At 46.1% G+C, this 13,158-nt stretch overlaps 1 protein-coding gene across 4 annotated transcripts in view; it reads right to left on the bottom strand.

Moving 5' to 3' along the window:
- LSAMP (limbic system associated membrane protein) overlaps nt 1-13,158 on the bottom strand; it is a 1,352,562-nt gene that overhangs the window by 215,872 nt on the left and 1,123,532 nt on the right. The window lies entirely within an intron of this gene.

Genomic DNA, 13,158 nt, shown 5'->3' on the forward strand with positions numbered 1-13,158 from the left:
CAGGGCAGACAAAAACAACACACAAAACGTGCCAGAATAATTAAGTTTCCTCCCATTTGCTAGCTGTGCAGCTGCCTCTGAGTTCCGGAGGAGCATGTATCACTTGTTTTGTTTTTTTTTCGTGAGGGCTGCCGTTCGCCTGAAGCTGGAGGAGCCCTCTCCATCTGGCGGTAAGATACGAACCCACTGAGCACAGAGGCAGACTGCTTGGAAGTGGAGATTACAGAGCAGGCAGGCTCAGACTGGGTTGCAGAATTTCACCTCTGGAAGAGGGAGAAGGGAAAAAAGCCACCCACACAACCTATTGAGTAATTGTTCCTGCACAGCAACTTTGGTCTAATTGATTTGGACACTGCAGCTAATTTTCTCTCAGACATCTGCTAGCACACATTAGTGTATGTCATTAGATAGGGAAGCACAGATTAGACGCAGGGGCAGAGCTCAAAGGCTCTAGTTTGGGATGCTGGAAGAAGCAATAGGAATGACAACTGAAAGGAGATGTTTGTGCAGGGTGGTACCATTTGGAACGAGCTCCATGGAGAAGGGGAGGGGCTGGTTAGCTATGGATGCTCCCACATAACAACTTAATCTGTTCCACACATTTACGCAGGCAATGAGCCACCTTTCACTTGCAGGTGTGCTACCTGAGGTTTTGGCCCTCTCTGTCACACAGGCAATAAAACTGTCCCTAGTAAATCTAAAGTGAATGCCATTTCCTCTTCCATTTTATTTCTGTTCAACTGTTCTGGTGGTTACTGAGGCTTGCAGGGATCAAATGAGTGCCAGGAGTGAAAGTGAGATCTTCTTCCCACCCTCACCTCAGGGCAGCATCAGTGACCTCGAGAAACATGCTCTTTTGGGGTCTCTACAATTTTGATTGGTCTCTTGTGGGAGGACCTGAGTGATGACTAGCAGCTGAGAGCATGGTACAGGAGGGAAGAGGGGGAATAGGCGGACTTCAGCATATCTCATCTGTAATCATGTCTTTGTTAAAGATGCCAACAGAGCAGATTAGAGGTCCCTTGTTCCGACATAGCTCCGGTTGGCAATGACCAAAAAATCATTACTATCCGATGCCAGTTCAGTGACCTATATGAAAGAGTTGCAGGGAAAGTGATCCCGCTCCAGTTCCAAACGGACAGCTGATCACATAAAAAACACAATCACACTTGACACTAACTTGTCCTCTTGTCGGCAGTCTCAGCCGGGAGGCCAAGGACTGAGTGGGTATGACAGTCTGTACCTTATGTTCACCCCTTTTCCAAGACTATGATAAATTTTGTACAAACTATGTCTTGTAAGATATCATTTGAAAACTCATGATTTGCTGATCATTATTGTCCTGGTAAAATATGTGTGGTAAGATTCTACTATATGATATTGCTAAGACATATTCCAAATCTGGGAAAGCAGCCACAAGTCAGTTCCTCAGAGATAAAAGACAAACTGACACCTCACCCGTGTGTCAATGAAATCAAATGGACCATCAACGGGTTCAGTGGCCATTCTTTGGCAGGAAAAAGGGTGCAAGAGAGAAATTTACATTTTGCCAAAGAAACAGCTGGAGGGGTCCCATCCCTATAGACCTCTTATCTCTTGAACCCTAGCTGGAGATCATTCTCAAAGAAGAGGAAAAGGTATAAGAATGGGAAACAGACTCCACAAAATATTCCTCCCTTTCTCTCTACCCATGGCAGGCACAACACCCGAGGAACAAAGAAACAGCTTTGGACTGAGGGAGGGATCCTGTTTGAAAGGCTGCTGGATCATGCAGTGAGAGAGACTTTTGTTTTGAATTCACTTAGCTTGTTAAGTTAGTTAGTTGTGTTTTACCTTTTATTTCTTTGTAACCAATTCTGACTTTTATGCCTCATTACTTGTAACCACTTAAAATCTATTTTTCAGTAGTTAATATACTTGTTTTATTGGTTTATCTAAACCAGCGTTTTTGGATTGAAGTTTTGTGCATATCATTTTCTATTAATAAAATGATGAACTTGTTATGAGCTTATGTTGTCCAGGAGCGGGCTGAGCAGTACAAGACACACATTTCTGGGGGAAAGTCTGGGACTGGAAAGTTGCTGGTGTTACCCTGCAGTGTAATTCATGAGTGGCTGGCCATAGCACTCATACTCTATAGCTGGGAGTAATTTACATGCTGGAGGCTGTATGTGAGCTGACCAGGAATGGTTGCTCTCACAGTGAAGCAGGGTAAAAGGCACCCCATGCTGGAGAATTGAGGAGATGGAGCTGTTCAGCAGTCCAGATTGTAGCCTGGTTAATGTCACAGTGGGCCATGAAGATTAAGGCTTGGTCTACACTAGAAAATTGTAATGACAAGATGCATCTCTTTTTGGCACAGCCTGGTGGGCATCCACACATAATTTTTTCTCATAATGACAAAAGCTTCCACTTTCTCTGGCACAGTTAGTCCATTTTTGGATCAACATAAGCCCACTGCCAGTATAGTTCTATGGGCACAGTGGCAGTATAGACGCACACATACCTCTGCCCCTATAAGCAATCCAGCTGAAATCCCACAATGCAATATTCCCTTCAGAAGTGATCTACTGAGTACTACTTTTAAGTTCTGTTGCCCAGGGGTCACAGCAATCAAAAGTCCACCTTGCTTTTAAGTGCCAAATGAGGTCTTACACATGAGGTTTGCTAAGAATAGAGCAGTGCTTTTAAGGCATCACACACAGTTTGGCAGGGTATCTTAAACCATGAATCATTTGCAGTAGCACTGCAGCATTAAACTCATCTGGAGGTGTTGTATACAGTTTGGAAAGGCCTTGTGAACCGCAGTCACAAATACATCCATAGCTAGGGCCCTACCAAATTTGTGGTCATGAAAAACACCTCATGGACCATGAAATCTGTCTCCCCCCATGAAATCTGGTCTTCTGCATGCTTTTACCCTATTCTGTACAGATTTCACAGGGGAGATCAGTGTTTCTCAAATTGACCCAAAAAGGAGTTGTGTGTATGTGTGTGGGGGTGTCCAAGGTTATTTTAGGAAGGTTGTGATATTGCCACCCTTACTTCTGTGCTGCCTTCAGAGCTGGGCATCTGGAGAACAATGGCTGTTGGCCAGCCGCCCAGCTCTGATATCAGCACCCCACCTGCAGCAGCACAGAATTAAGGGTGGCAAGACCATACCATGCCATGCTTACTTCTGCGCTGCTGCCTTCAGAGCTGGGAGGCCGGAGAGCGGCAGCTGCTGACTGAGGGCCCCACTCTGCAGGCAGCAGCACAGAAGTAAGGGTGGCAATTCTATACCATCCCAGGCCATCCTTACTTCTGCGCTGCTGCTGGTGACGGCTCTGCCTTCAGAGCTGGGCTCCTGGCCAGCAGCCGCCACTCTCCAGTTGCCCAACTCTAAAGGCAGCACTGCCGCCAGCAGCAGTGCAGAAATTAGGGTACCAGTACCACAACCCCCCCTACAATAACCTTACACCCCCCCTCCCCCACAACTCCTTTTTGGGTCAGGATCCCTACACTGACAACACCATGAAATTTCAGATTTAAATAGCTGAAATCATGAAATTTACGATTTTTGAAATCCTATGACCATGAAATTGACCAAAATGAACTGTGATTTTGGTAGGGACCTATCCATAGCATATCCCTGGAGTGTATGGCACAAAGGAGAATACACTGAACTTAAAATTCAGGGTGCAGTGTGGCTGGGGACAGAGCACACAAGCAAGCTGATACAGCACTGAGCACATGACCAGCTGGTATTTTCAGTGCCGTGGACTACAGGCAGAGCAGCTTTCTGGCCCCACAATAGATAGCAACAATTTCCAACTGGGTAGTGTTCTTGAAGGTTGTGCAGAGGATATTGCACCTCACTTTTGGATGCTACGACTTGATGCTGTATGGGCACAATGTGCCAGCAAAAGTGGCCTCGTGTGAACGCACACTTCCGAAATAGTTCTTACTAGCATTATATGCTGGCAGAACTTTTACTGATACAATTTACCAGTGTAGAGAAAGCCTCATTGATTGCTCTAGTTCAGGATTGAACCACATGGGGGAAAGCGTGAGGGAAGCTTGCACTCCTTCTATCTGTGCTGTCTCTCTTCTGGAGATGAGCGCCCACAGAAGGTGCCAGCGGGGTGGACGATCCAGTGCTGTTTGGTTTTATGGCTTTCACACTCTAAGAATGGCCAAGACCAGGCTCTTTATCTGCCAGGCAACACTGTAGCTGTTTCTCCGGGTGCACGTGAGTGGCACTAGTTAACTTGAGAATCACAGCAGTAATGACATAGGAATTCTGCTGCCAACGAGTAGCAACTACATCTCAGGTTAACGCCTACTGGGTTCTCTCTTGTCAACAGCATCATTAGCTCGTAGGACTGCGATATGAGAGACTCCCTTGCACAGTGAAGTGAGATTTGCCGATCTGAAGCTGCACTTCTGGGGTGGAGCAATCAATGTCTATGAAAGAAATTATAGGGATGGAGGCAGACCAGGCAGCCACATGGGCCCATCTCCTCTCAAACAATGGCAGGATGATTAGTTATCAGAGAAATGATGGCCCCAAACCCATATCTAACGTATACTGCACCTACTCAATCACACTGGGTATCATTCTACTTTCCCTTACACCAGTTTTCCATTGGTATAGCCCACTGACTTTAATCAAATTACTCCTGCACCCTCCCAGGGATAATTTTCCATCCATCTCTGACTGCCATGTCATTTCCAATTTGGAGGAAGACTCTGATACATGAGTATCTGCACATCACTTCACGAAGGCACCCCACTCACACAAGGATTCACCAGCTGGGAGCTGCAGACAGGTACTGTTCATGACAGGAGTGAGAAGGGGGGAAATAAAAGCTAATCTCTCCATCCTGATGGGCTGAAATTACTCCCTGGGGAACACGAGGCAAACAGCTGTCAGGTCATCACCAACTGCTCCAGAACATCCCTGCCCTGTTTCCATCCTCTGTCCTCTGACAGAAAGACAAGAAAGAAAAAAGTGGAAACAGAAAGGGATGTTCTGGAGCAGTTGAGTTAGATGAGAAAAAGAGAAGTCATGAGACCGTATGATTTTTCACTTTGGACCAGATCAATGATTCATCTAGACTGGTATCACGTCTCCAGTGGTCACCAGGAGGTGTCAGAGGAAGGTGATAATCTCCCACAATGCACTTGGGCAATGACACTCTCAGAAGGATAGTAGTGATGGGACACTGCACTGCTGCCCATAATCAAGGGACCAATCACTCCTTATCTGAAAGGAGCCAGACAATGTGGAGGAGATGACGTTTTCTGTGGTCTCTCATCAAACAGTGAGGTGACGCTGAGAAGAAAAGTTTCATTTTTCAGCCCTCACACCTACTTCATCTATGTGGAAAGCAATAGCTGCCAAAAGCTTTGAAATCCCTAATAAAAGGGAACTGAAAACGCGTCTGCTTTAGATTTAGCCACTGATAGCTTTTGTTCTATTGTATTGATCTCTATGTAGTCCTAAGGGCTGAAGCCTCCTGGAAAGACAGGGGGTGCTTATTGCATGCATTTTATTATTACTTTTGATCTCCTCTTTTAACAAGGGTCTCAAAGCACTTTGCAAAATGTATCTATTTATGACCCACAACCCCCAAACTGTGAGATGGGTAACTATGATCACCAATATATCCTCAGCGAAACTGAGGCACGAGGAGGAAGTAACTTATGTTGGGCAACATAGGTTAGTGACAGGCCAGGAATAGAACTCAGGAGTGTAGATTTACAGTCCTGTGCTCCAGAGAAGGAGCGGGGAGAAGGGCGGGGGGAGAGAGAAAAAAGGAGTCGGGAGAAAGACAAAAGGGCAGAGGAGAAAGTGAACGGAAAGTGGAAAATAACCAGCATGAATGGGGTTGTCTGAGTGCATGCCAAGCTAGAAAAGGATGTGACAGTCTGAGCTGTGGAGAGAAAATGCCCCAAATTAAATGGGAAATAGCCAGATTTGCTTACCCTGTCTTGCATAGTAGAAAAGATTTTGCACTCTGGAAGTCTCAGAATGCAGGAATCCTTCCTGCATTAGCACGTCTCAGGGCTTCCTCACAGGGCAGGTTCCGCTGCTGAGGAGACTGCTTGGGACAGCAGGAAAAGATGTTCAGAACAAGGCTTGCAGTGTTTAACTTCCATTAAGAAGAAATTACACACTCACTGGCTACCAGTTACCAGCTGCTGTGGAGACAGGAGACTTTCATGGAGGGAGCATCCATACCTTATCATGGCAAACAAATCAGCATGATTTTGTTCACAGGTATCATCCAGCCTGGAACCTATTTCAAATCTTGTTGGATAGCTGAATGAGATCTAATTGTACATGCTCCCTTGTTGCTCTGCCTTGGGGTATGGAGATCACTGCTTTTGAAAGAAGATCCTGGAACATTAAGGGAAGCAGAATGAGGTGAAGAGCTCTGTTATCTTCTTCTGGAAAGTCAGATATTCATTCAGCCAGGATTCCCACTAGGAAGCCCAAGCATTAGCCAGAGTGAGGGAAAACACTATCCCAATCCATTTAGTTCTCTTTAGTATCTGTCCACTACTTAGTCATAAAAATGACATTGTGGAATTGCTTATTTAACCTTCCCCTGTTTAAACGGGCAGTTTGTGAAATCCATTGGTGTTTCTCAGGTCCTCCTTAGCATCCAGCTGGTTCTCCCTGCTTGTTGCATCATCCCCAGTAACAGAGATTCTGCAAATTTTTTTCTCGATGCACAAAGCAGAATAGACTCCTACTCCCTCTCCCAGAGATGCCTAAACTCCTGCAGGACTAACAGGAATAAGAGCTTCCATGTCAGGAATGTGAGCAGGTTTCACTCAAATCCAAAGGTGACCTGCTTGTGAAATTTTATGCTTCTATCGGCTGAATAAAGAAGGCGCACATTTATGTTTTTAATAATATTTTGTTTGCTCTCTTTTACCTTTGAGATAGAGCTGGTCGGAAACATTCCAACAAAAAACAGATTTTTGTCACAATTTGCCAATTCATTGGCATTGAAACATTCCATAAAGATCTGAAACATTCCATTTCAAAGAAGTTGCTCTGGAAACCAGGCAGAGCTCCAAAGGCATCCTTCCTGGTTACTTGACAGCGCAACTACCCAGCTCCTTGGCAGCCCGCCTGGTAGCCAGCTGGGGACCCAAAACGTCCGGGGTGCTTGGAGCCAGGGATCCATCCCCTTTTATGTGGAGCTAGAGGTGTAAATTCCAGCTCAAGGAGACATGCCCAGGCTAGCTCTGATTGAGCTGGACCACAAAAAGTAGAGTGTAACCAAGGCAGTGTGAGGAGTTAGCTCTCCTGAGTGTGCACCTTGTGTCTTGGACAGATACATTCTTCTCTGTTATGCCATCCCCAGCACACATTCACTTCCTGTCCACGTGCAGCAGGGTCTGGGATATCCAGGGCTAAATTCTACCCGGGCTACATGTCACATTGACATGAAGAGGCTGCACAGGTTAAATGATGGCAGAATACAGGGATTTTTAAGGTTTACTCTCTTTTCCATGTTGTTAGGAACTCCCTCCAATGATCTGACAAACATCTCCTTTCCCCTGACACCAAATATAGCACCCAAAAAGCTGGCTCTTCACACACACACACACCCAATCCTATTTCTTGATCTTGCAATGCTCTTCGCCCCAAAACTCTAACTGGTTCTCAACCTTCTTCCCTGCAGATAGCTGTAGAGAAAGAAACTTGGGTTGGCTGATTCTCCCCCACTTATCCCTATTCTACTCTAGTGTAGTTCCACTGCCTTTAGTAGGATTACTCCTGAATTACATTAGTGGAGGAGAGAGGAGAACCAAGCCCTTTGTGTGGATCTGCTCTGCCCATTCTGAGTATTCAACAGGTTGAGTTCTGCCTCTCTGGATCCTGCCAGCCAAACACAGATAAGGATTCTTTTGGTCTCAGATTTCATTAGTGGAGAGGAAGAGGGTGAACAAGAGGCACTCCTGTTATACTGGGTCTTCTCTTTGAAACTCCTAGCGGTTTTACTTTGGTAGAGTCTGCTCTCTTTCTTGTGGCAGAGAGCCAGGAAAAAAGAGAAACCCAGTTTCCAGGTGTGTTGGGATTGAACTGGTGACTATTCCACTTTACCAAGCTTTCCTCCTTCTCCAAACAACCCACCCCATCTGCAGCATTGAGGATATAAAAAGTGCCCTCCAGCAAATTTAGAGCAGCTCTGCTTTGTCCCTAACTAACAGGAGTTACTGGCATCAAAGCACTGAGACTCAATACTCATGCTCATTGCTTCCAGCTTTATTTAGCAAGTCAAACTGTCCTGCAGTGACTCAGGAGTATGAGTACCAACCTCAGGGCAGACTGTTAGAAAGCAGGGCACAACCCCCAAATTGACTGTTAGTTCAATACTTAGGTTTCACCAACCAATTATCAAGTGTAAACTCCTCAAGCACTAGAACAGCCTAGCCACGGAGTCACAAACAGTCCCCTTCGGTACTCTGGTCTCTCTTACCATCCAGAAGAGTGTGCTTTTGTGAAAGATGGGCCCTTACACCATGAATCACAGTAATATGTAGGTTACTCCCAGTCTCAAAGGACAGTCACTTGCCCCCAGGTCTACTGTACCTTAAATCGCACACCAAAGACAATGCTTGTAGCCAATCTTATAACAAACTATATATGAATTTATTAATAGGAAAAGGAAATGAGAGTCTTTCTACAAAGTTAAAGCAGGTAACCATGTATACACAAAAATGAGTTACAATCTTGTTTCAAAAACTATTAGAATAGGGGTTCTCAAACTGGGGGGCACTGCAAGCTGTCAGCCTCGACCCCAAACCCCGCTTCACCTCCAGCATTTATAATAGTGTTATATATTAAAAAAAGTGTTTTTAATTCATAAGGGGGGGGGGTCAGACTCAGAGGCTTGCAGTGTGAAAGGGGTCACCACTATAAAAGTTTGAGAACCACTGTATTAGAAGTTTCTGTATGTAAGCAAGCACTATGTCCTTTAGGGCTAACCCAGACTAAGCTCGGGGGATCTCTTGCTTATGCCTAGAAAATCTTGCCTCACAGAGTCTAAGCAGCATAGAGATACAGTTCCTTCTTGTTAGGGGTTTTTATTCCCTTCCCCCCCATGTGCTCTGAGCTGCAAACTCAGCTGATGGGAGGAATCCACTTGCATGACTCCTCTTCATGGGTGGTGGTGGGGGGAAGACGGGGAAAGCAGAGCAACAAAGTCTTTTGTCCTCTTTCATGTTCCACAATAGTTTGTCTGGTGTCGATGGGCCTTCCTTCTTGACCAGGACATAACACCCTCTGTTGGAGACCAGCACTTTACACTAGTTAATGTCTGTCTCCTGTCTGGTGATTTACAGTGTCACGGAGGTTTACAAAAAATGCTTAAATATTACCTTACAATTTGGGATACAGATATTATAAGTGAGATTATTGCATACAGCTACTCACAAGCATTCAATAATGTCTAAACATTAAGCACAGTCTCATAATTCTAATACCTATTTTAACAATATCAATGCACAAATGAGCCAGACTGATTCCACCCTGTGTATTTCTTGCTGTTATGAGGCCTGGGGACAGCTAGCATCCAGTCGGCCAGTGTTACAGAGCATGTCTACACTGCATAAGCATCCACACAGAAGTCTCTAAACTCCCAAAGTACTACTACAGCATGCGCTGGGCTCGGGGGATAACTTGGGGTGGATTCCTGGGGCATTCTCTTCTTCGGTTGCTCCAACGTCCTGACCATGAATGTGGAAGGGAGTCATAAGACTTTACAGTGGTTTGTTGTTGTCTATCCCTTGATATGAGGTTGATGTCTGCCAGGGAGAAAAAAGTCAGTGATGAGGCTTCAGATGGCTGAGAAGTCCCATCTGTGCTCTACAGGTTTTTCCAAGTATATGACGGGTGGTTGCTTGGAGAGAGAACAGATGCTGGCCGGGATGCTGTACCCTTTTCTTCCTCCTCTGCCATTTCTCACCCTCTTAAGCAAGGCGATTCTCTTCAAAACGGTCTGAGCCTTGACGTATGATGTGACACCATTGCAGTCTATTGCCAGCCGCCTCTTCCCAATCTGTGGGGTCAATGCCTCCCTTCTTAAGATATACTTTCAGGGTGTCCTTGTTGTGTTTTCTGTGCTTCCGCAAGTCCTCTTACCATGACTAAGTTGAGAAAAGAGGACTCGCTTTGGAAGATGAGTATCAGCCATCTGCACACAATGTCCAGCCCAGAGAAGTTGATGCTTCATAATCTTTGCTTCAACACCGGTGATGTTAGTTGCAGAGAGAATGCTGGCATTGCTGCAATGGTCTTCCCATCTGATACGGAGAATATTCCTAAGGCAGCGCTGGTGGTACTACTCCATTTACTTAAGAGGGCTTTGGTATGTCACCCATGTCTCACACCCATAAATAAGAGTGGGGATGACCACTGAATTGTAGACCAGGATCTTAGGGAGTCACAAGACATTACAGCTAGGCCATATTCACAGAGCCGAATGCCCTGGCATAGGGGCACCAGTATTCACAGAGCAAAATGCGCCGGCATAGGGGCACCAGTTTAATAATACTGCGTAGGTCCCCATAAATCCTAAGGATGGCCCTGGTCAGGAAAGCAAATTAAGTCTACTTCCTGAGTAGCTTGCATGTCTTGGTTCCTACTGCTCCATTTTGCTAGGCCCCTCCAGCTTTGTGAGGCCCAACTTGTTTAAGGCTTAAAATCTCTTCCATAGCTCTTGGCTTCCATATTCTTCAGAGCTGACATTTCTGATGGAGTTTGGCTTCTATTTTCCCTTGGGCCAGTGGGCTCAGGAGGAGGTGCTCATGCTCGACTTTGGCCCCAAAACCTTCACGTTCTGCTGTCAAAGAAAGAGATGAGAAGAAGGGGGTTTGGGGGGGGCAAACCTTACCCCAAGGAGAGTTTTAATCTTGTAATGGGAGACATGTCAAAGACTCTATGAAGTCTACTTTGGACTTTTGGAAAAAGGGGTTCTTTTCCATGGAAAATTGATTATTTTTTTTAAATGATTTTCCTTAAAATTTACCTCAGAAAATATTGAAGACCATTGAAAAAAGGAAAATTTTCAGTTTTCAGGCATATACTTCTCAGTTTTGGGATTTTTAGTTTTTTGATGAAAACTCAAAATTTCCCACAGACAGCAGATACTTTTTGTGAAAACTCTGTTTAGTCAAAAACCCAATTTCCCATCAAAAAATGGTTTTGAGAGAAAGTTTTTAACCAGTCCTAATTAAAAGCTCCTACTTCAACTAGGAGAGCTGCAGCCTCTGGCTGATGAGTTTCCTGGTTGAAGTTGGAGCTGTAGTAGTGGACAGGACACAGGTGAACTCTGCTATTTGACAAACACTCTGCAATTCCACTGAAGGCAATATAATTTCATAGGTGCAACACAGGGTGGGGGTTTGCTGGGTTGCTTTTCTCTTCTACACCAAGAGAGGTGTGAGTGGTGATAATATGGGGAGGGCGAATGGCTGCAGTGCAGTGGGCTGAGTGAGGTAAAGCCCACTGCAGGTGTGAGCCTCAACGAGTCAGTAACAGGATCTCCTGGGCACAACAGAGGGCAGCAGTGAGGCTGATTGTTCGGTGGATCACTCTGAACATGGGAGAAAGCCCCTGCAACTCAGAATGGAGTACTATTGCTATGTGAGTGCAACACAAGGTACCTGGGAACATAAAGATGGCCATGATCCAGCAGCATGTGGCCTCTCCTAGTGGTTGTGTAACTCCCTGAATTCTGCAGCTCACTGCTGGCTCAGAGAAGCCATTATTAGATTTATGTTACATAGTGATAAGTGCAGGCAGAGAAACCCCCGCAATAATCAGCCACTTACTATGGGAGACTGAGAGGATGCAAACACGTTCCGTTCTTTCTGAAGGGGAAGACTTTCTGTCTGTCTTATACTACCACCCATTACCATAGTATCTGAGCACCTTCTATGTAAAATCAGTAGCAATAGAAAAGTCCAAAGTAGACTTCATAGAGTCTTTGACATGTCTCCCATTACAAGATTAAAACTCTCCTTGGGGTAAGGTTTGCCCCCCCCCCCAACCCCCTTCTTCTCATCTCTTTCTTTGACAGCAGAACGTGAAGGTTTGGGGGCCAAAGTCGAGCATGAGCACCTCCTCCTGAGCCCACTGGCCCAAGGGAAAATAGAAGCCAAACTCCATCAGAAATGTCAGCTCTGAAGAATATGGAAGCCAAGAGCTATGGAAGAGATTTTAAGCCTTAAACAAGTTGGGCCTCACAAAGCTGGAGGGGCCTAGCAAAATGGAGCAGTAGGAACCAAGACATGCAAGCTACTCAGGAAGTAGACTTAATTTGCTTTCCTGACCAGGGCCATCCTTAGGATTTATGGGGACCTACGCAGTATTATTAAACTGGTGCCCCTATGCCGGCGCATTTTGCTCTGTGAATACTGGTGCCCCTATTCTGGTGTCCCTATGCTAGTGCATTTGGCTCTGTGAATACTGGTGCCCCTATGCCAGGGCATTTGGCTCTGTGAATATGGCCCCTGCTTTCTGCCTAGTAAGGAGACAGCAGCATGCGTTGAGTGTGTGGGAGCTGTCCCGCTCTTACCTGCTGTCCCAGTCATAGGTGTGGACTCTGGGGGTGGGCCTGGAGCACCCATGGGGAAAATTTTGTGGGTGCAAAGCATCCACTGGCGCCAAGCTCCCCGCCTCTGCCCCCGCACTTACCAACTCCTCCTCCACCCTCCCAGTGCTTCTGGAGTGGCTTCTGATTTGCGGCTTTCAAGCTCCGGGAGGGACGGGAGGAGCGGGCATGGGCATGCTTGGGGAAGGAGGCAGGGAAGCAGCAGTGCAGGGATGGAGCAGGGGTGGGAGGAGGTGGGGCAGGGGCTTGGGTGAAGGGTTGGAGTGGGGGCAAAGCCTGGAGTGGAGTGGGGCATTGAGCTTTCTGCAGCAAGATGAGAAGTCAGTGCCTGTAGATGCAGTGGTGCTCCAAATTTTCAGGTGCCCTACACAGCCGAGTATGCTGCATATGCCTAAGGATGGCCCTGTTCCTGACTCACATCATATTTGCCCTGAAACTGTACATAGAAAGCTCCTGCTGTTAATGGGGCAGTGGGGAGTCATTCAAACTGCACCCCTTCCTTCTCTTGCCCATACTGAGTTGAAGGAAGACACTTGGT

Source organism: Lepidochelys kempii, chromosome 1 (assembly GCF_965140285.1).
Source record: "Lepidochelys kempii isolate rLepKem1 chromosome 1, rLepKem1.hap1, whole genome shotgun sequence".
NCBI classification, from domain to species: Eukaryota; Metazoa; Chordata; order Testudines; family Cheloniidae; genus Lepidochelys; species Lepidochelys kempii.